The sequence below is a fragment of the Cryptotermes secundus genome, unplaced genomic scaffold, assembly GCF_002891405.2.
Source record: "Cryptotermes secundus unplaced genomic scaffold, Csec_1.0 scaffold213, whole genome shotgun sequence".
NCBI lineage: Eukaryota > Metazoa > Arthropoda > Insecta > Blattodea > Kalotermitidae > Cryptotermes > Cryptotermes secundus.
The window spans coordinates 859,815-880,605 of record NW_019731264.1 but is presented as its reverse complement, the minus strand read 5'-3'; the positions used below and the strand labels follow the sequence as shown (position 1 = coordinate 880,605).

Here is a 20,791-nt window from a genome sequence, read left to right as displayed (position 1 = left end):
GGGGGGGGGGTACACATTCCTTTTACTGAAATACAGTAAAATTGTTTTAGCAGAATTTGTAGGTATGTGCATGACATATCAGTACAGAACGTACAGAATATCCCATGTCAAGGCCCACTGACTCACTACCCTCCGTACTGCATGGGCACCATACTGTCCTGTATTCCACAGAAATTACCTTCTCAAAAGTTTTAAAATCTTTCAAAGCCCTACACACAGAATTAAATGGCGTTAGCACTACTTCCATCTCAGAGATTTACACCGCCTTAATGTAGGAAATAAAATGTACAAATGTAGGATGGCCCTTAGTGGCATGATATTCATATCAAGTTTCATGACAATTCCTCAACTGGTCCAAGGGTTATTGGGGAGGGGAAGACAAGCACAGGGGCATGAAGATCCTTGCCCTTCATTAGGTTAAACATGTGGTCATAAGGACCATTATGCTTTTCTGCAGCACTGAGTGATTTCTGAAGTAAGCAAGTATCTATCTCTAGCACTGTGACGTCTGCTGTGGGAGATGGTAGCGCCAGATAAACCGGAAAAAGATAGACAGTATCCCCATACCATGACTCACGAGACTACAAGGGGCATACAAATGCTCTCCCTTCCTTACATGAGTCTCATACGGCAACATTTCTGGATTAAATTGCAGTGCCTAAAGCAAAATTCCAGCGAATAAGAAAATGCGCGTTTGTCGCACTTCTAGTGGCTATTTTGCGTACTACAGTTGAGTCGCTCTTCAAAGGACACTTCCTTTAAAGCCTCCGCTATTTAAAAGCTAACCCGCATTTGCATCGTACAACGCGTTTTCAAAACGAGACTCTGACGACCGCGTCATGGCGGTACAGTCACTACTCTGGTGTGACGGAATTCTGAAGTTTTGGTTAAGTATCGGTGGCGTTGAATGATAAATGATTACTGGTGGATTTGTAATGTTGTATGGAGCAATAATACATTAATTACTAACTCCTGAACACAAAACGTAGAATGACAAATGTTGCCAATCACCCGACGCAATCGTATTATTCTCTTGGGCCTGAAGAAAGCCATGAACGTTTTAGGATAGAGATAGGATGGGATGGTATGGATTGGATGGATCTGGCTCAGGATAGGGACCAGTGGAGGGCTCTTGTGAACACGGTAATTAACCTTCGGGTTCCATAAAATGCTGGGAAATTCTTGAGTAGTTCCAGAATTGGCGGTTCCTCCAGAAGGGCTCAGCTCCATGAGTAAGTAAGTAAGTAGGTAAGTAAATAAGAGAGGGTTCCGTTAACAATGAATATAAATCACATGCAGTACTACAGAAGTAAACGGTGATGTTTCATTCGCTGGAGGCTCTGAACCAGAGACGGATTTGGTTTCCGAAAATAAACTGGCCTCTCCTTGGAAGAATGTTGAGTACCTATAGAAACAAAAAGGTAAGCTATCCCTGTAACAGACCGTGAAGGCCCATAGGGTTGTGATATGTCGAGGCTCCCACATTTTATCTTGACAATCGGCTCACTGATGGCGGTAAGGTTACCAAACCTACGCGCCGGCTGGACTCAAACCCGCGACCTTCCTGCTTTTAGCATAGTGCCTCAACCAACTTCGCTACCGCTTGCTCCACCTATAGAAACAACTCCCGTATAAGAAAGTTTGCCGATCACAGTGGCCGCGCAGTCTAAGAAATGAACGGTCTTTGCTCGCTCGAACGCTGCGATTGTGGGCTCGAGTCCCACTTGAGACATGGATATCTGTGTGCGTTCATTCTGTGTTTGTGTTGTCCTCTGTGTAGGTAGCGGCCTTGCGACGGACTGATCACTCGTCCAAGGAGTCCTACCGACGGTGTAAAAAAGATTACGAAACTGAAGAAGAGGTCAAGGCTCAACAAAGGGCTGTAGGGCCACAGATGGACGAATAATAAAGTTTAGTTATCTGTCTTTAACTTCCAATAGTGCCAAGATCGATATACCAGGCGTCTAGGAACTGAGCGAAATATCACAGTCGGTTACATGAATCCCAATTACCGGACACATCCGTCATCACCACGGATTTCTTCTTGCCAAATATCCGTGGTAGTAGAGGAAGTAGGCTAACAAAGTTGTCCCTGCGCTTAATCAGATAAGCACTGTGTCATGAAGACATGGGGAGTGGAGGTATAGCTCCACCATTCTACATCTCGGCACTAGATAAAGGTGAATGGTCAGATTACGCACCTGCTGCTTTACCCCCGGGTGAACAGCCCACAGTACCCATTCAATAGGAGCCTGGGTGGTTCCGGGGCCGGTCCGGACGCAGTAGAGAAGAGAAAAATCTTGCACTGTCGGGAATCGAACCCGGGACACTGATCCCCGTGGCCGGTCGCTATACCGACTGAACTATCCCGGCTCGATGATAAATTGGTGGTAGCGGGAAATACAACTGTTTAGGTTATTTCGACAGATTGGATGAAATAAGTCTTAAAAACCAGTTCATAATTATAAGGGGGAATGGGGGGTAAATAATGGCTTATGATAATGCACGGAAGATAAGTTCATCTGCTTCTGTTACCCAAGAAGTTGGCTCAAGCTTCTGGCTTCGAATTCAGGAAGAGCCTGGTTCGAATATCGGCTTGGAAACAGGCTGTCCTTACTGAGGATTTGCGTGGCTTTTCTCAGCTCTTCCAGGCAAAACAATGTCTTAAATTAGGGCAAGATCGCTTCCTTTCACACAGCCTTCCAACTGAATATTCACTACCATCCTATCACTCGACGCTATTCGACGCTATACAACCTGTTACGGACAGAGTCCGTTCAATACACTTAAAAATAGTACATATTTCTTTTTCTGCTGTTTCGACTGCACAGCACAGAGATAAGTTTGTCCATCCCTGCCGTGAGCGGCTCCGTAGCCTTGCATACGGTTGTCGACTCCGCGTTTGGCTCACCAATGCAAATTCAGGCAGCACCCAATACATTAAGTCAGACAGAGATCAAGTGAGGCCTTGACTGCTGTTGATTCGTAACGACGCTTTATCGACTGAATATGTTATAAAGCGTTGAACTGTTCAACTCATGAAAGATTTAATCCCTATGCGTGTGGGAGGAAGTACAATTCAGTCTAATTCAAGATATTACGCCAAAATTCTGCTAGCGGAACTGGGTAAACTAATCATTCTAAATTAAATTACGCCGATCACAATGGCCGCTTAGTCTAAGGCATGAACCGTCTTCGCCCGTTGGAACACTGGGATCGTGACTTCGAATCCCACTCCAAGAATGGATGTCTGGTGTGCGTTTATTGTGTTTGTGTTGTTCTGTGTGTATGTAGCGGCCTTGAGACGGGCTGATCCCCCGTCCAAGGAGTCCTTCCGTCTGTGTATATTAAGAAACTGAAGAAGTGGCCAAGGTCCAAAGGGCTGTAGAGCCGTGGAAGAGAGAGAGAGAGAAATGAAATTACTTTAATCCTATGACGAGATTATCTATCTACCTATGGCTCTACAGCCCTTGTGGACCTTGGCCGCTTTTTCAGTTTCTTAATCTACACACAGTCGACAGGACTCTTTGGACGGGGGATCAGCCCATCTGTACGCACAAACCAACAGAACATTTGTAGGCCCCACATTTTCTTCGTGTTCTCGAGGTAAAGGCTATCAAGCGCTCAAACACGCCCGCCGTTTCTTTTAACGTCGTCTCTTTGTGCCACTTTGTCCACCACAAATCCCACTTAACCAGACCCGGGATCGAACCCGCGCCGCCGCGGTGGGAACCCAGCGACTAACCGCTTGAGCTATGGCGCGGCCCAAAAAATAGAGCAAGTCTTCGCTTAACTTTGTCACGGTTGACGTTACTTCGTTATCACGTTAATATACTACAGGGAATATTTTACTGTGTAAACGGGTCCACGGCTCTGCGCTTCACGGGAGCCGGTGCGCCGCTTTCCTCGAGGTGCATACGAATTTTGCCGATGAATCAGCGCGCTGGACGGCCGGTAGCGTTCGTAATGAAGTAGTTATCATTCATAGATCACATGGGGCGTTGAAAATGTCATCTCTAGACGAAGCTATTCTTCGCAATTAATCCTTTTGTTAAAAAAATACAGGTACAATGTTCCTTCTTGCACTTACAGTACACAGACACCAACTTTCACTGGATGGCTTCGGCAGTTTTGTTGCCGTCCCTGCACTAGACTCTGACACTCCAGCCTCTTAAGCAAGACGTTTCAGTGACTTCCTACGAGATGTATGTTCAAGTCTAGCCTCTGCGTCATCTAACTTCTCAGCAAGCACTCGGCGGTTATCTTTCTGCTTCCTGTCTATTAAGAGTCCCTCTGCTCTAAGTTATTCACTAATTATGAATTCTTTGCCTTCTTGGAACTCTTTCATCGCGAAATATACGTCGAATTTTTCGCCGACACTTTCTAGCAGATCCGTATCGCCCATAGGCGTCATATAGAAATACACGTTGTTCTAAAGTATACCGCACCATGACGTACCACACTGTTCACTAACTGAGAACAAATGGCTAATGGTGCTGATAACTGTTGCCTACTGCTGATAAATCATAAACAAACTCCCGTGTATGAATTGCACTGCTCGCCGTGTAATATAATGCCATCAAGCGGTCCACAAGTTAATTACTTCCCTTCATTCCAAACGTTATCTGGCCATCAGCTCGCGGTAAGCAGCGCACCGGTCACCGTGAAGCGCAGAGCCGTGGACCCGGTCTACACAGTAAAAATATTCCCTGTATTTTCATACCAGGACTCGACACACCGTCGTGTTAACTCGTTACTGTACGTCGTTGTTCACATATTAGTGATTTAGAATTCCTGGCTGAAAATACTGACGAAGGCTGTGATGACGAAGACGATGTTGTGACCCCAAAACTCTGAGATTAATGCGCATGTCTGTAACACTGAGTCGTATTGAAGAGAGACTCGATATTATTGTAGTCTATTATTACACGTATTTATAGACAATCGCGTGCATAATGCCAGTAGTGTAATGCGTGTTATGGGGGCGAAGAAAGGCTGAGGAACGTAACCTAATTATTTCTTGAATTTCTTATGGCAAAAACTGATACGCTTAACCGCGTTTCACATGTCGTTGCTATTTACAGGGACGGCGTTAAAGGAGGACTTACTGTAGCAATTTGTTTCTTATGTTGTTCAGCCATTATTTATGAATGACATAATGCAACAAAAGAGATATAGGAATTAGTAAGAATGTGTAACAAACGGCCACAATCTGTTTTAAGAAAAGTCAGAATAAACTGTTGTCAATGTTGCTGGGATGTTGTGGCACAGTTCAGATATTTGGGAACAACGATAACAAATCAAAACCTGATTCAACAGGAAATTAAGAGGAGACTGAACTCGGGTAATGCTTGCTACCGTTCAGTCCAGAACCTTTTGTCTTCTCGTCTGTTATCCAAAAACATAGAAATTAGAATATACAAAACTATAATTTTGCCTGTGGTTCTGTATGGGTGCGAAACTTGGTCTCTGACATTAAGGGAGGAACATAGACTGAGGGTGTCTGAAAACAGGGTGTTGAGGAGAATATTTGGACCGAAGAGAGATGAAGTGGCAGGAGGTGGGAGAAAACTGCATAATGAGGAGCTTCATAACTTGTACTCTTCTCCAAGTATAATTAGAATGATCAAGTCAAGGAGGATGAGATGGGCAGGCATGTAGCACGAATGGGGGAGACGAGGATTGCATATATGATATTTGTGGGAAAGCCAGAAGGAAAGAGACCACGGGGAAAACCAAGGCGTAGGTGGGTGGACAATATTAGAATGGATTTCAGAGAGATAGGATGGGATATGGATTGGATAGATCTGGCTCAGGATATGGACCAGTGGAGGGCTCTTGCAAACACGGTAATGAACCTTCGGTTTCTATAAAATGTTGGGAACTTCTTGAGTAGCTGCAGAATTGGCGCCTCCTCCAGAAGGGCTCAGCTCCATGAGTGAGTGAGTAAGTAAGTAAGTAAGTAAGTTGCTGGAATGTCCACTGAGAATCAAACCGGGGCTTCCCAAATGGAAACCAGAGTGCTATTATACCGCGACTTTCAATTCAAAGAAAAGCATTTCTAATATTACTACACACGTCCTTCTATAATGAATGCGCCCAATGGGGTATACCAGAGGTTCTCAAATTCCGTGATATAGCGTCTCCGTATAATACATTTTCGCGACCCCCAATCTCTGCCGACGAGCGAAACGTGTACTTCTGCACATTGTCGTAGGTTCCTATGATGCTGCATGGCGACAACAGGAACCTAAATAGCTTTACAGCCTCTCCACACCTACGGTATGCTATAAAAGATTCCTGTACAGTCATGTAGAAAATCGCGAAGTGTTCGTTGGCTGCCGCCACACTTTCCGAAAGCATTAAATCCTACAATCCTGCCAAAACTGTGTGCGGATACAAGTATATCTTCAATAATTATAGTGAAATAAGTGACCCCCCCCCCTTTCTACGTGTATAAGAGGTCACGATCCCCTTTGGGTGTCGCGTCATAAAGTTCGAGAAACCGTGGGTGTAACCTTCTCTCCGATTTTCCGAAAGTTTTCGTCACCTAGAAATAACATTCACGGGCAAGTCCCGCAGATGATGATGATTTAAAACATGAACATGTGTCGGAGAGTTTCACGTAAACCCATCAGTTCAATTCAATTATGAAAACTGTGAGGAAACTGGCTGAACAAGAAGGCTCATCACCGTGTTCACAAGAGCCCTCCTGAAACACATCAATCCAGTCTATACAACCCCATACTATCTAAAATCCATTTTAATATTATCCTCCGACCTACGTCTAAGTCGGTGTAAACCAAAATACAACTAACCTCTGCCTGAACATGTCCAGACCTATACCCGAACCCGATGCATGCTAACAATACAGCGCAGCCTTCTGTTCGCATGAATATTATGTGCATATTGTGTCTAATTTTAGTCGCGGCTCCTGGAATGCGCCTAAGTTATGGCGCATGCGTGAATATGCAATGGCAGCTGTGCCATTGTCTCTGTGAAGACAAAATTTATAACAAGAACGTGAAAGTGAAACATAACCAAAAAACTTATCTCATTCGCAGCTTCTACTTTTCTTAACCCTCCACATCTTAAGTCCCAACAATGGTGCTACTAATTCCATCAAATGCACTGCGCATTCTACCAATGCTGGCCACCTCTGAAAACAACAATGTATTCGGTTTCACTTGTTTTGGATACTACGAAGTTATCTCGAGATGTGCAGCTCGTAACTTGCACAACAAACCTTGGCAGTAACATTGAAACACTGATGAGTAAATATTAAACACACGAGTTTGGCCATGAACGCAAAAGAGCTCCGTACACGCCTTGCAATGGATAAAGTGCTTCACAGTACGGAGAAGAAGGAACTAACTCCAATCGGTCTGTTCAAATTACTGCTCTCACATCAGCGTCTCGCTATTAACGTTTATAACACATTAAAACAAGAGGTTCTGGGAAGAACTAATTGTCTTGTCTTTCTTTGATACAAGGCCAAGGCACACAGACAGACAGCGAGGCGATACCTTCGGCTTCATACGCCTCAAACATTTGGGCGAAGGGATACACAGCGCGATCCTCTCATAAGGGTTCTGTTTTTTTCAATGGAAAATATGAGGTTCTGTATGGGTGTGAAACTTGGTCTCTGACATTAAGCGAGGAACATGGGCTGAGGGTGCTTGAGAACAGGGTGCTGATGAGAATATTTGGACCGAAGAGAGATGAAGTGACATGAGGTTGGAGAAAACTGCATAGTGAGGAGCTTCATAACTTGTACTCTTCTCCAAGTATAATTAGAATGATCAAGGCAAGGAGGATGAGATGGATAGGGCATGTAGCACGAATGGGGAGAGGAGGAATACGTATAGGATATTTGTGGGATAGCCAGAAGGAAAGAGACCGCAGGGAAGACCAAGACGTAGGCGGGTGGAAAATATTAAAACGGATCTTAGTGAGATAGGATGGGTTGGTATGGATTGGATTGATGTGGCTCTGGATAGGGACCAGTGGAGGACTCTTTTAAATATGGTAATGAACCTTCGGGTTCCATAAAATGTTGGGGAGTTCTTGAGTAGCTGCAGAGTTGGCGGCTCCTCAAGAAGGGCTCAGCTCCATGAGTGAGTGATACGGAAAACAGGAACAGCTATACTACATTTGCTTCGACTCAAAGTGACAGCGCGGTTTGAGGCATGAGCTTTCTTCGCTCGCTCGAACGCTGTGATCGTGGGTTCGAATCCCACTTAAAAGCATGGATGTTTGTGCGTTTATTCTGTTATTCGGTGTGTGGGTAAGCGGCCTTGCGACGGGCTGATCACTCGTCTAAGGAGTCCTGCTGTCTGTGTAAAAAAAAGATTACGAAACTGAAAAAAAGAGGCCAGAGCCCAACAGAGGGAAATAGAGCCAGTGATTCATTAAAATGAATGAATGTTTACTTCGGCAGTACTGTAATTTCATAGACGCAAGAGCTAGCAAACAACGCAGCTCAGTAAATAAACATACAAACAAGAACATTCAGTGACACAACACGTGATCCTTAGCTTCTTTAAAAAAAATATATATATATATAGTAGAAGAGGCCAGCAGGATCTATAATTTAATAATTATGCAATACAGTGCTCCGTACCCATGCATAATTTCCATTAGCATCGTAAGAATTCCCGCTTTGCAAAAGTTGTCGGATACAGACTTAACATTGAAGTTTCATGCAGGTTCCATATTTGTACGTGCCGCCATGCCAACAATATTTCATAAAGAATATGTAGGTGTGTTTATGCTATATCGCCATATCAAATTACTAATGCTTCATTAATTACGCTGTCACACGAAAAGTTGAGAACAGGTTTCGTATGGCCACTATGCTGTTAACAAAAGATAAAGTTATCCCTGTAACAGACCGTGAAGATCCATAGGCTTGTGAGACGTCGAAACTCTCACATTTTCTCTAGACAATCGGCTCACAGATGGCGGTGAGGCTGCTAGCCTTACGCGCTGGCCGCCCTTTGCGCCCAGGAAGATTCCTGGTATTCATTTCTGTCAGAGGCTGAGTCGACCGCACGGCCATAGTGTGACTGGAGGGTTAGGTAAACAGAAGAAAATCCACCTTATCGCGATTCGAACCTGCGACCTTCCGGTTTGTAGCATAGTGCCCCACCTATAAAAACAACCCCACACAAGAAAGCGGCATCGGGCCGCTCGAACAACAGGACCGCGGATTCGAAACCAGGTCGGGGCCATAAACGTCAAGAATATGAACATGGCAGTCGCGCTAATTACATCACTAAGGCGGATCCTGGTGTATGTACTGCGATAGATCTATGAAAATCTCGCAACGTCAGTTAAAAGAATTTTTATAATAACTGATGGCTGCGCGAAATGTACTGTAGCGACACACAATCGTAAATCTGACACTTAACAAACACAAGTGTCTTCATCCCAGAAGCATTAAACGTAACCCACTCAACGGAGATAAGCGTCTGTTAAGAGGCTCACACTCACTCCGCGCCTTTATGGAACCCGAATATTATGTACCGCGTTCACGAAAGCCGGCGCTAGTTATCTTTTCATTTGCACCTGCCGCCTTCAGCCACTTGTGACACGACAAATACGTCAATGCACCGGTAACTACAGCATGGTAAATTTATGTGCATACTACGGATAGGCCCTAGAAACTTCGAAAGACGTCACGGATCGTGGGCTGTGCTTCATTATCTGCAAGCGTCACTACTCAATAAATTCTTATCGATATAATAACTTCCTCACTCCGTAGCCAAGTGCCGAGCCAAAATGCCAAATGGAAATATGCAACCCGGCCGCAGAAACTTAGCATTAACCAAATTCCGTTCAGTGAAGCCAATATGGCGAGTGTTTATTGCATAATTTGCATAATTCTGGATACAGGCAGCATAGAAGACAGAAGCAATGTACACGACAGCACAAACAATAACGGCCATTTTGTTGCGCACAATTACAGCTCAAGTAGGAGGAAAGGTCACTAGGAAACCTGGACGAAAGATACTGCAATCCACAATCTCTAACTGTCGTCTTGGTTTTGACCCCAGATGTGTTCCTTATCCAAAAGGGCCAGCAAACAAGGCGATACTGAAGCTTTACAATATTCTTACATGCTTCAAAATTACTTCCACGTGTATCAGTGACTAAAGATGGGGTTCGGACTGGTAATTGGATATACTGACAACTTACAGGTCGTAAACACAAATAATTACAACACATAAACAGCGTCTTCGACGTCCGCTTACACTAGTCGTTACCAGTTAACTGATCTCAACAATGGCCACGCCTTTACAATGTCTTCACTGAATTAAACACTACAAATATACATAGTCTTCTCTTCACAGCCGCACTCTTGCAACTAACGCTTTTCTTCACAGTCTCCCGTACAGACCTGAACTCTAAACGCAACTCTCCTGGACTCAGTGCTTCACACCCAACTCTTTGACTGTTCAGCTGCTTCGAGCCAAGCCGAAGCCAAAGTCACATTATGACTGACGGTCGGTCAGTAATTCTTGGTATCGAGCCCCCAGATATTTATCCCTGTTTGACAGTTACGGTCTTGTTTTTGTGGGGCGCCCTCTCTGACGAGAGGACGGGTCTGTCTTTTGTATATGCTGCTGGCACTTGCCAGAGCAGTCTTCCTCGGGTCTGAGTCTATACTGTAACTCAGCCTACTTCTCTCGCTACCGATTTCAATTAATTTCTCCTGTAAAAGACTTCTGAACTTCAAATTTACCAGTTTCTTAATCTTAAGTCTCCGAGGCCTTACAAAACCGACGGCCAAACCCAATGCCCCTTTTCACATTTCGTGATACGCTGTTGTTACTCGTAATCTCGAGCCCAGACGCTCAAGCCGGACGATTACTCACTGTCTGCAGACCGCAAATGCTTATTCGATGTATCCCTAGTTACAACCTCCGGTGGAAGCCGGGATAGTGCAGTCGGTATAGCGACTGGCTACGGGCTGGATGACTTCGAGTCCCGGTAGAATCAAGAATTTTCTCTTCTCCACGTCGCCCAGACCGGCTCTGGGACTCACCCAGCCTTCTGTCCAATTTGTACCGGGGGGGGGGGGTCTTCCCCGGGGTTAAAGCGGACGAGGCGTGAAGCTGAGCACTCACCTCCAACTAGTGCCAAGATAAAGAACGGTACAATATTACCTCTACTCCTCCATCTCTCTTCATGGCATAGTACTTAATTAAGCACAGGGAAAACTTTACGCATCCGCATTTAGTCTTTCGCGTGGTCTCTTTCCTCAGGTTCTCTGACTAAAATTTTGTATTTCTCACATCCCCATACATGTCTACATGTCAAGCCCACCCTGTCCTATCATCAATGTAATCGCCTTAATAATATATAAGGTAAGGCACAGAAATCACGAAGTTCCCCACTGTTCTGCTGCTTTCAGGGTTTCAGATTCAAATACAGTCCACAGTTCTAACGACTGGAAGCGCTCATGCTCCTCATGAACACTCCATACAAACGTCACGTGACCCTGATTCACGCATGCCAACTCTGAAACCGCCCTATGTTTATAAAGAAAATAAAATGAAGTTTTCAAGGTTAATTGCTACTTCTCAGTTCTCTTATTTCCTTTATAATATACAGGGTGATTCAACATTATTGTCGGGGTTTCCGTGGCCGGTAGGTATCGCGGTGGAGATTACGAACAACCCTCAAAACGGCCGTTTGTGGTATACCTAATTGCAAAAAAGCTCGTCTACTTGATTTTTGTGGGCTTCGAGAAAACGCTTCCTGGATTCGATCAATGCCGTCCTGCGAAGTGCTCGGTCTTCCCTCTCCTTTTCCGTGCAGAACACTGCCAGCCTCTTGAGACTGCTTTAACCAACGTCGGATAGCATTATCTGAAGGTGGGTATCTTCCATATTGAGTTCTGTAACGACGTTGAATTTTGATAACGGACTTCGTTTCGAAAACCCGAAGTACGTACATTGCTTTCTCTTGAACAGTTGCCATTTTGAGGTGTGATGTCATATTTTCTCCCACACATCAATGCAGCGAGAACAGCGTTGCCTAATAAAACTTTTCGACTTACACTTTTATATTCCGCATGCAGTTTTATTTTGTTGTTTCCGGTTTGAAAATAGGCCAAACAAACCCCGACAATAATTTAGAATCACACTGTATATTTCCGTAACGAACATACGGCCTCTTACGTACAGGGTCTATCGTGATTATGGACGATGCAGCTCGATGTCTCGACGACAGCGAGTACTGCGACATTTTTTTGCGTACAAGGCAAAGTTCCGACAAATCACCCCATTTGCATATAAATGTAAAGTAAATAAGTTTCTGGAACTAGGAAGAGGAAGGCTTTACATTGCCAAATGTAAAACATCCTCTGGGCTAATCCAGGGGCAGTTCAATACAACCCGCAGTACTACAAGCGCTCACGATCAATTCCAGTGTTACTTTCCACGCGTCTAGGGCTCCTTTCCAAACGCTGACTTGATTCATTTGTAGTTCATTTACCGACGCTGCCAGTAACCAGGACCAGGCAAACGTAAAGTCGTCCCTGTGCTTAACTAAGCAACACGCCACGAAGACGTATGGGGGACTGGAGGTACAGCTCCACCATTGACTTTGGCACTACATGGAAATTAATGGTCAGCTTCACACCCCGGTCGCTTTGACCCCGGCACCCACTGTATAAGAGGCTAGACGGGTCCCAGAGCCGGTCTGGGCGCTGAGGAGTAGAGAAAAGTCTCTTGCCCCTGCCGAACTAGGGCCACACAGCGTCAAATAATTGTATACCAAATAATGAATAGGAAGGCATCAAGGTCAATTTTAAGGTTGTATTCACGAATTTGCGTGGAGAAACAGGAAAAACCACAAAACCCATCAGGATAATCAGTGTCCCGTAGGAGATTCAAACCGGATTCAAATAAGATGTTACCGCTTTAACACATACATACATATAACATACATAACATATACAGCATTATTCTGGGACACCATATGTAGTGTATACACACACATAGGGGCACTCGGTAGCGTAGTTGGTTGAGCCACTATGCTATAAGCCAGAATGTCGTGGGTTCGAGTCCCGATGAGGTGGATCTTTTACAGTTTACCTAACAGGAACACCATAGGAACAGCTGAAACTATGGGCCTGGGGTAGACTCAGCCTCTAACACAAATAAGTACCTTATATCTCCCTGTGGAGTAAAGGCGGCCGGCGCGTAAGGCTGACAACCTTAGCGCCATGTGTGAACCGACTGTCCTGAGAAAATATAGGGGCCTCGAAGTCTCACAACTCCATGGGCCTTCAAGGCCTGTTAAAGGGATAGGTTTTATATACATACACATACACATACAGTGCCCGTGAATAATGTTATCACACTGCGCGTCCGTGGTACGCCGTTGCAAAGAGAGTTTGGGAACTAACAGCCGGACATTTTGAACATCCCCCACAGGAACAGCTTGTCGACATTTCTGCGGTTTACTCTTACTAACGCGCTATGAATAAAGAATGGGAGCACTGTCATATCCTGTATATACCGGGTGATTCTAAATTATTGTCGGGGGTTTCCGTTTATACGTCATAGAAACCCCGACAATAATTTAGAATCGCCCTGTACGAGCATAATTACATTGGTGTCCTCTAAGTGAAGAATGCACATTCAAATTACAAACAACTAAAAATAAAATGCTCATAAAAACTCTGGACGGAAAGGGATGACGTATGAGTATGTGAGAAATTCAAGACAATGCATAAAACGATCATTGTGATGTGTGGCTTACATTGGTCCCCTATTATTGTCAGGACACTAAAATGCAGGAAGCTACAATGGGCTGAACATGTGGTCAGGATGGGAGAGACAAAAAATGCATACAGAATTTCGGTGAGGAAAGTTCTCAGAGAACGGACATTTGGAAGAACAAGGACAGGGGAGGTAACAGTGCTACGGACCTTGAGGAGGTAAACTGTGGGGACAACAGGAGGATCAAAGTCCCGTTCCCTAAAGGAATCTTCCGGGGGGGAGGATAGAGCGGCCTTCCGGCGCGTAAGGCTTACAATCTCACCGCCATCTGTGAGCCGACTGTCTAGAAACGTGAGAACCTCGACGTCTCACAACCCTCTGGACCTCCATGGCCTGTTATAGGGATAGCTTTACCTTCCTTTTTGCCTGATAGAAGCGTTCCGTTCATAGAATTCTGGGCCAGTGCATTCAGAAAGCCTACATCGATCCTGCAAAGCGTCTGCAGTAGAACGAAAGAGCCTCCTCTAGTGCTCTCTGAACGGCTACATCAAACAGGTTGACAGAAACAGCATTACGTAGCACACATCGATAACACCCGATAACGCTCTACTTTTCTATTCGGAAAGTGCAGTTATAATCCACGTAACATATCGGCTATCATGATTATTGTCCTGGTTTCCTCAGTTTTTTCCAGGCAAACGCTAGGACAGTATCTCGGTTAGGTCTCGGACGGTGTCTTATAAATCCATTCTAATTCAATATTCGCCAACCTTCTTTGCCACTCGATGCCACACAGTAATGGTCTAGGTACGGGCAACGTTGTTTAAACCCCTAACAAAAGGGGTAAGATAATTGAGTAAGGTAAAGCTACCCCTGTAAGAGGCCGTGGAGGTCCATAGGGGTGTGAGACGTTGAGGCTCTCACATTTTCTGTACATTCGGTTCAGAGATCGCGGTAAGGCTACGCCTTACGCACCTGCTGCCCTTTTTACCCCCAAGAAGATTCCTGGTACTCATTTCTGTTAGAGGCTGAGCCGACGTCACGCCCATAGGTGCGCCTGGAAGGATTCGGTCAATTGAAAACATCCAATTACCTCATCGGATAAAAGCCGCGACCTTCAGGCTTGTACCACAGTGCCTCAATCAACTACGCTACCGCGTGCGTGACCCAAGATAATAGGGTACACGATTAATTCTGAAGCGCCACAACAAGAAACAGTTAGCACACATGCATGAGCGATAATAATGAAATGAATCTTGTGGCAGTATGTTGAAGGAAAGTGAAGTGGATTGTAGTGATTCAGAATGAGACTTTCGTGCCTATGGTGACGAACTTTCAGGTTCCGTACCAACAGATGAATGCAATCTGCAGTTCAGGGACCACTCTGTATCACGAACAGGGTTAGTCAGTTCCTGCAGCAGGCAGACAATATCACTCTCCAGTCTGTTGGTGGTTTGGTTACTGTTTGTTAGTCATTCGGCCGGTTGGTCGGTAAGTCAGTCAGGTAACATCATACTGTCGCGCTAACACACAGCACCATGCAGAGACTGACTGACAGAAGGTTCCCCAGCGATGTTGCCTGACTACCGAAAAAAAAAAACACTCGGGAAGCAAGCAGCCATTCTGTGTAGCCTTGGGATCAAGAGGGAAGACCAAGGTCAACGTGTGGTCAGGCTATATAGCTTCAGCCAGCACCAAAACTTCGGGATTCAGTAATTAGCTACATGCTAATAACTACTAGTAAATAGCACTCTTTCTGACTATTCCTTGTCTCCGCATCTGCCCACGTTCATTTCTTTTTCCCCTTCCATTTTTATCCTGTTTCCCTTATTCTGAAGCAAGAAGTTTTGGGAAGAACTTGTCTCCTATTTGCCTTTGATACTATACGGGCCGCCTATTAAATGAAAATTCCCTACCGTTGCTACGTACCGGCTCGGTGAACACGTTCTTACGGCAACGGATACATATGAAACTAAAGAAAAGTTGTTGGATGCGTCACTTTTAATGCGATCCATGTCGTATCCAAGGAAAGCAGGTGACCAGTTCTTCCTATAACTCCTTGTTTCCCTTTACTTCCTCCTTTCCGTTTCTTCCTTCGCGACGTATGTTTGGTTGAAGTGAGAATGTAAGGAAATTACATAATGAGGAACATAACAAATTATAAGGCGAATGAGGTGAAAGCAATTACACAACATGTCATTAAGACGAATAGGGGAGTGGAGGTATAGCTCTACCATACTTGACCTCGGCATCAGATGGGACATGAGTGGTCAGCGTCACGCCCCGGCCGCTTTACCACCGGAGGAAGGACCCCGGTACTTATTGGACTGAAGGCTGTGTGGACCCCAGAGCCGGTCCAGACGCTAGAGAGAAATCATTTACCCTTACCGGGAATCGAACCCCAGCTGTCTTGTCAGTAGTCCGTCTGTCACTTCAAATTGCAGTGCCTAATTCATTTCTTGCCATTATTCCGCAACTGTCAAATGAATCCAATTCCTCTGCTCCCGAGCTCATATCCCGGCAGGATAGACTCCTCTGCTTGGTCAAAGTTAAAGTCACGTTGCGACTGTCAGTCAGTCTTGGTGTGGAGCCCAATCTGGGGCTTAAGACCAGATATTTATTAATGTTTGACAGTTTCGGTCTTGTTTTCGTGGGGCGCCCTCTCTGACGAGAGCACAGGTCTATCTTTTGTCACAGTCATTGTTTGCAGTAGTAAGTCATGCGTCATAATGTAGAGTTTATTTACATTTTACATGCTAAACATGTTAATAAATGTATATAAAATAACTCTGCTTGGTCGCAAGTCAAAGGCCCGTGCAGTCTTTCTTGGGTCCAAGTCCCTTGGGACTTGCGACAATATTTTACTGTCTCAGATTGAGACTTCCTTTTTCGTCGCCTCCTACGACTCGCAGGGTCACGGTGGAGGTATTCGACCCCGCCTTCTTCTGTGTCCTTTTATAATCCTCGGCATGGACCACACAGAAAACACAGCCTCTACTATTAAGTTGGCGTGTATAGTATTCGTTGCCTGGCAATGGACGTCCTTCTATTGCACGCGTACGCTTCCCGGGAGTGTGTTTAACGAGTCGTTGTCCAGCGATGGGTATACGCGTCACACTATACCGAAATGGTGGGGATGACATTTAGCTATGATAGGGGAAACAATAAAATACAAAGAGTACATCATTTTGATGGGAAAACTTCATGGAGAGAAGTAATCTGGAGTACAGAGAAGGGAACGGTAAAAAAACGTAAAGTTATCCCTGTAACGGGCCGTGGAGGCCCCTAGGGTTGTGAGCGGTTACGGTTCCCACATCTTCTAGACAATTGGCCGACAGATGGCGCTAAGATTGCCAGTCTTACGCACCGGCCGCCCTTTGCTGCCCAGGAAGATTCCTGGTACTCATTTCTGTTAGAGGCTGAGTCGACCCCAGGGCCACAGTGCGGCTGGAATGATTAGGTCAACTGAAAAAATCCACCTCATCGGGACTCTCAACAACGACCTTCCGGCTTGTTGCATAGTGCCTTAACCAACTACGCTACGGCGTATCCCATAGGGAAGGGAATGAGAGGATAATATCAGGACGGAACTTAAAGAAACACTGTGCGGATGGAACTGGCTCAAGATGGTGTCCAACGAAGGCTTTCCATATTCTCAGCGTTCAACTTTCGGGTTCGCATGCGAGAGATGTTACCTATTTCAATGTTATAAAGCACATTTCAAATCAAAAACAACTATATAACGAACACGACAGTATTTCAGAAAAATTCCTTTCCGGACGCAAGTGTTCTTAACATATACTAATGTGTTACTGAAGTACCACAACGGCAAGAACACGCTGACAAATGTGTTTACGGGGATCCGTTTTAATTCCACCGCACCAGTGCTTCTAACGTCCGTTCCCTTGTAGAAATGAGTCGCATTATCGAACCGTGTACTGTCAAGGCCTGTTCAATTGTAAATCGTAGCGAATCTTCATTCAGTAGCTGCTACAGTGTCACAGAAACGCCTACAGGATAGGCATCACATCACACACTTCAATGGAGCTGGTTGACGCTCTGGTACATGTAGGCGTATAAACACGAAGAGCCAGCTCCTCGATTCATAAAGGGATATACACACACATTCGAGAGGGATGTCCAGCATTTACTAACCAGAATGTTATCTGTTCTTGTTTATTTAACGGCGATATCAATTTTAAACATATGATGAATGGAGAAAATTAGGAGGAGACTGAATTCGGGTAATGCTTGCTACCATTCAGTTATAATTGTGCCTGCGATTTTGTATGGGTGTGAACCTTGGTCTCTGACATTAAAGGAGGAACACAGACTGGGGGTGTTCGAGAACAGGGCGCTGAGGAGAATATTTTGACCGAAGAGAGACGAAGTGATGGGAGGTTTGAGAAAACTGCATAATGAGGAGCTTCATAACTTGTACTCTTCTCCAAGTATAATTAGAATGACCAAGTCAAGGAAGATGAGATGGATAGGGCATACAGTACGCATGGGAGAGACAAACAGAAGGAGAGAGGCCAGTAGGAAGATCTACAAGTAGATGGATGATATTAAGATGGATCTCAGAGAGATAGGATGGGGTGGTATGGATTGGATTGTTCTGGGTCAGGATAGGGGCCAGTGGAAGGTTCTTGTGAACACGGTAATGAACCTTCAGGTTCCATAAAATGCTGGGGAATTTCTGAGTAGCTGTACAACTGGCGGCTTCTCAAGAACGGTTCAGCTCCAGGGAGTTACATAAACGTTGAATGAGGGGATTATTATTGAATAACGAACTGGTAATGGCGCGAAAGAAAGCTGTCTTCGCCTGGTTTGAGACATACCGCGGTAGTTGCCTGCACAGACTGACGAAACCCGCGGAAAGTGTCCGTTAGACCAGCCGATCTCAAAGCCCCAGATTTGAAAAGGGGTCCTCCAGAATACTATGCAGGGGTGCAAAACGTTCAGATTATATGAAACGTGCCGATTTGTTTAACATGTGTGATGACAGAGGGCCTCTTGTTCTGACGAAAGCACAGAAACTATACGTATCCAAAAGAAAAGTGCTGAGGTGAATATTCCGACCGAGAGGAGTAAGCGGCCGTGTCATCATAGCTCCGGCAGTTAGAAGCCGGCATCTCACGGTGGAGGCGAGGGATCTTCCCCAGGACAGTCCATAAGGAATTTCCACCGGGCACAAAGGCACTTTTCGTAACCCATGCAAAATAATGTCACGAGTATGTGCGTGTGTGTGACTATCGACGGGGTTTCATTAGGGATACTGGATTTAGTGACCTACACACGCAACTCGGCACCATAAGTAATTACAACACCATCACTAACATCCACATTTTACATATCACAGCAGCACACGGCTTAGTCTTTTCCAGCCTGCTGTTTCTTCACCAGCCGTTCCCTGGTAAAGGCTTCTAACAGTGGGGATTCTTCAACTTCAGCGCTTCTGAAGTCCCTTCTGAATGGCGACTGCCTTCCGTACAGAACTAACTCGGTTGCCACAGCTGTCTTCCTTATGACCCCACGGCACGGACCGCCGTAGAAATCCCCATTCCAAACAGTACCTCTATTGTTGCATGAGTATCAATTGCCGCAGGTAACGTGTTTACTGAGCCGTTCCCCAGCAGCGGCCGTCTGTTCTAGCTTATTAAGAACCTGCTGCCTAGCAACCGACGTCGTTCCGTTATCTGTTTCGCGGCCGTTGCCTAAAATGAATTTTGTTTCAGAGCCGGTTTCTCTGACTCCACAGTTCTTGCTCTGAGCAAACATGCGACAATAATAATAATAATAAGCAAGTCCTCGATTTAACGAATAAAATTCTTCGGTGCTTCCCCGTTATTCGCTGGTTGACATGTCTGTACTTCAGCTCGGCAAATGGTACAAATCTCTCTCAGGGACTGGCAATAAACACGGAAGAGCAGCAAAGCGATTTCTCCTCTGAACCGACTATGTATTGTTTAGTTTTTCCATTTTTCAAAAGAGCTATGCGTAATTTATTATTATTTCTTCTAATTTTCTAATGTATATGTAATAGCGGGATATGTCGTCTTTCACCTGAATACGGGTTGCGTTGCCTTGTATATCATTTGTTTCTAGTATTCAATGGACTTTTGGTATCATATGGACGCTATTTCACGGACATTCGGAAATATCAGACGCCCCATCCCTCCAATCAGTCCATTAAATCGATGATATACTGTAATAACTGTAATAACTGTAATAATAATAATAATAATAATAATAATAATAATAATAATAATAATAATTAGATAATTCCTTTAAGTGCTTTCCAACATCGAGTGGCCTACAACAGGCGAACACTGAAAGCGTACAGAACAAATTGCGAATTTCAATTCACATTTCACTTTTCAACAATACGTAATAATAACAGACCTCACGGCGTTACAATCCCGAAGTTAGTGCCCCCACAGTCACTGCTGCGAGATTCTCCTTACTCACCAACTAATTAATTAGCCCTTCTTGAGAAGCCGCCAGTTGTGCAGCTACTCAAAAATTTCCCAACATTTTATGGAACCTGAAAATTTATTACCGTGTTCGCAAGAGCCCTCCACTGGTCCCTATCCTGAGCCAGATCAATCCAGTCCATACTACACCATCCTACCTCTCTGAGACTATCTTAATATTATCCTCCCATCTACGTCAAGATTTTCCTTCTGGTTTCCCATATTCGCCCCATGCGTTCTACATGCCATGTCCATCTTTCTCTTTGTCTGACTCATTCTAGTTATATTTGATAAGTTCTACTTCGTTTAATAAACAAATTCACCGGCTTCTCCCAATACTAGATTACATATGAGCTTTCTTACCTGCTATCATGCAGAAGAGAGTTCTTCACATGTCGTCATGCATGCTTTTAATTGTGTAGCTCTCCCTTAAACACTAACCACACACTTTCTGCCATCACACAAGCAGAACCAAGGGGTCCTTCTGACGATTCTCAAGCTTCTCGCGTGATTTATCCACCCAGTGTCAATACTAAACAGACTTGCTAGCTGGCACCGGAGCCTCGTCTTCCCCTGCTC

The 20,791-nt window shown here is 44.8% G+C and overlaps 1 protein-coding gene across 5 annotated transcripts in view; it reads right to left on the bottom strand.

Annotated features, from left to right (window-relative positions):
- LOC111866761 (steroid hormone receptor ERR1) overlaps positions 1-20,791 on the bottom strand; it is a 183,547-nt gene that overhangs the window by 36,183 nt on the left and 126,573 nt on the right. Inside the window, exon 1 of one of the 5 annotated variants that reach the window (XM_033752387.1) lies at positions 20,576-20,599. The exons of the other annotated variants lie outside the window; for them this stretch is intronic. The gene's annotated coding sequence lies outside the window, so the exon portion shown is untranslated. Of the gene's footprint in view, positions 1-20,575; positions 20,600-20,791 lie in introns of those variants that run through there. 5 annotated transcript variants of the gene reach the window in all.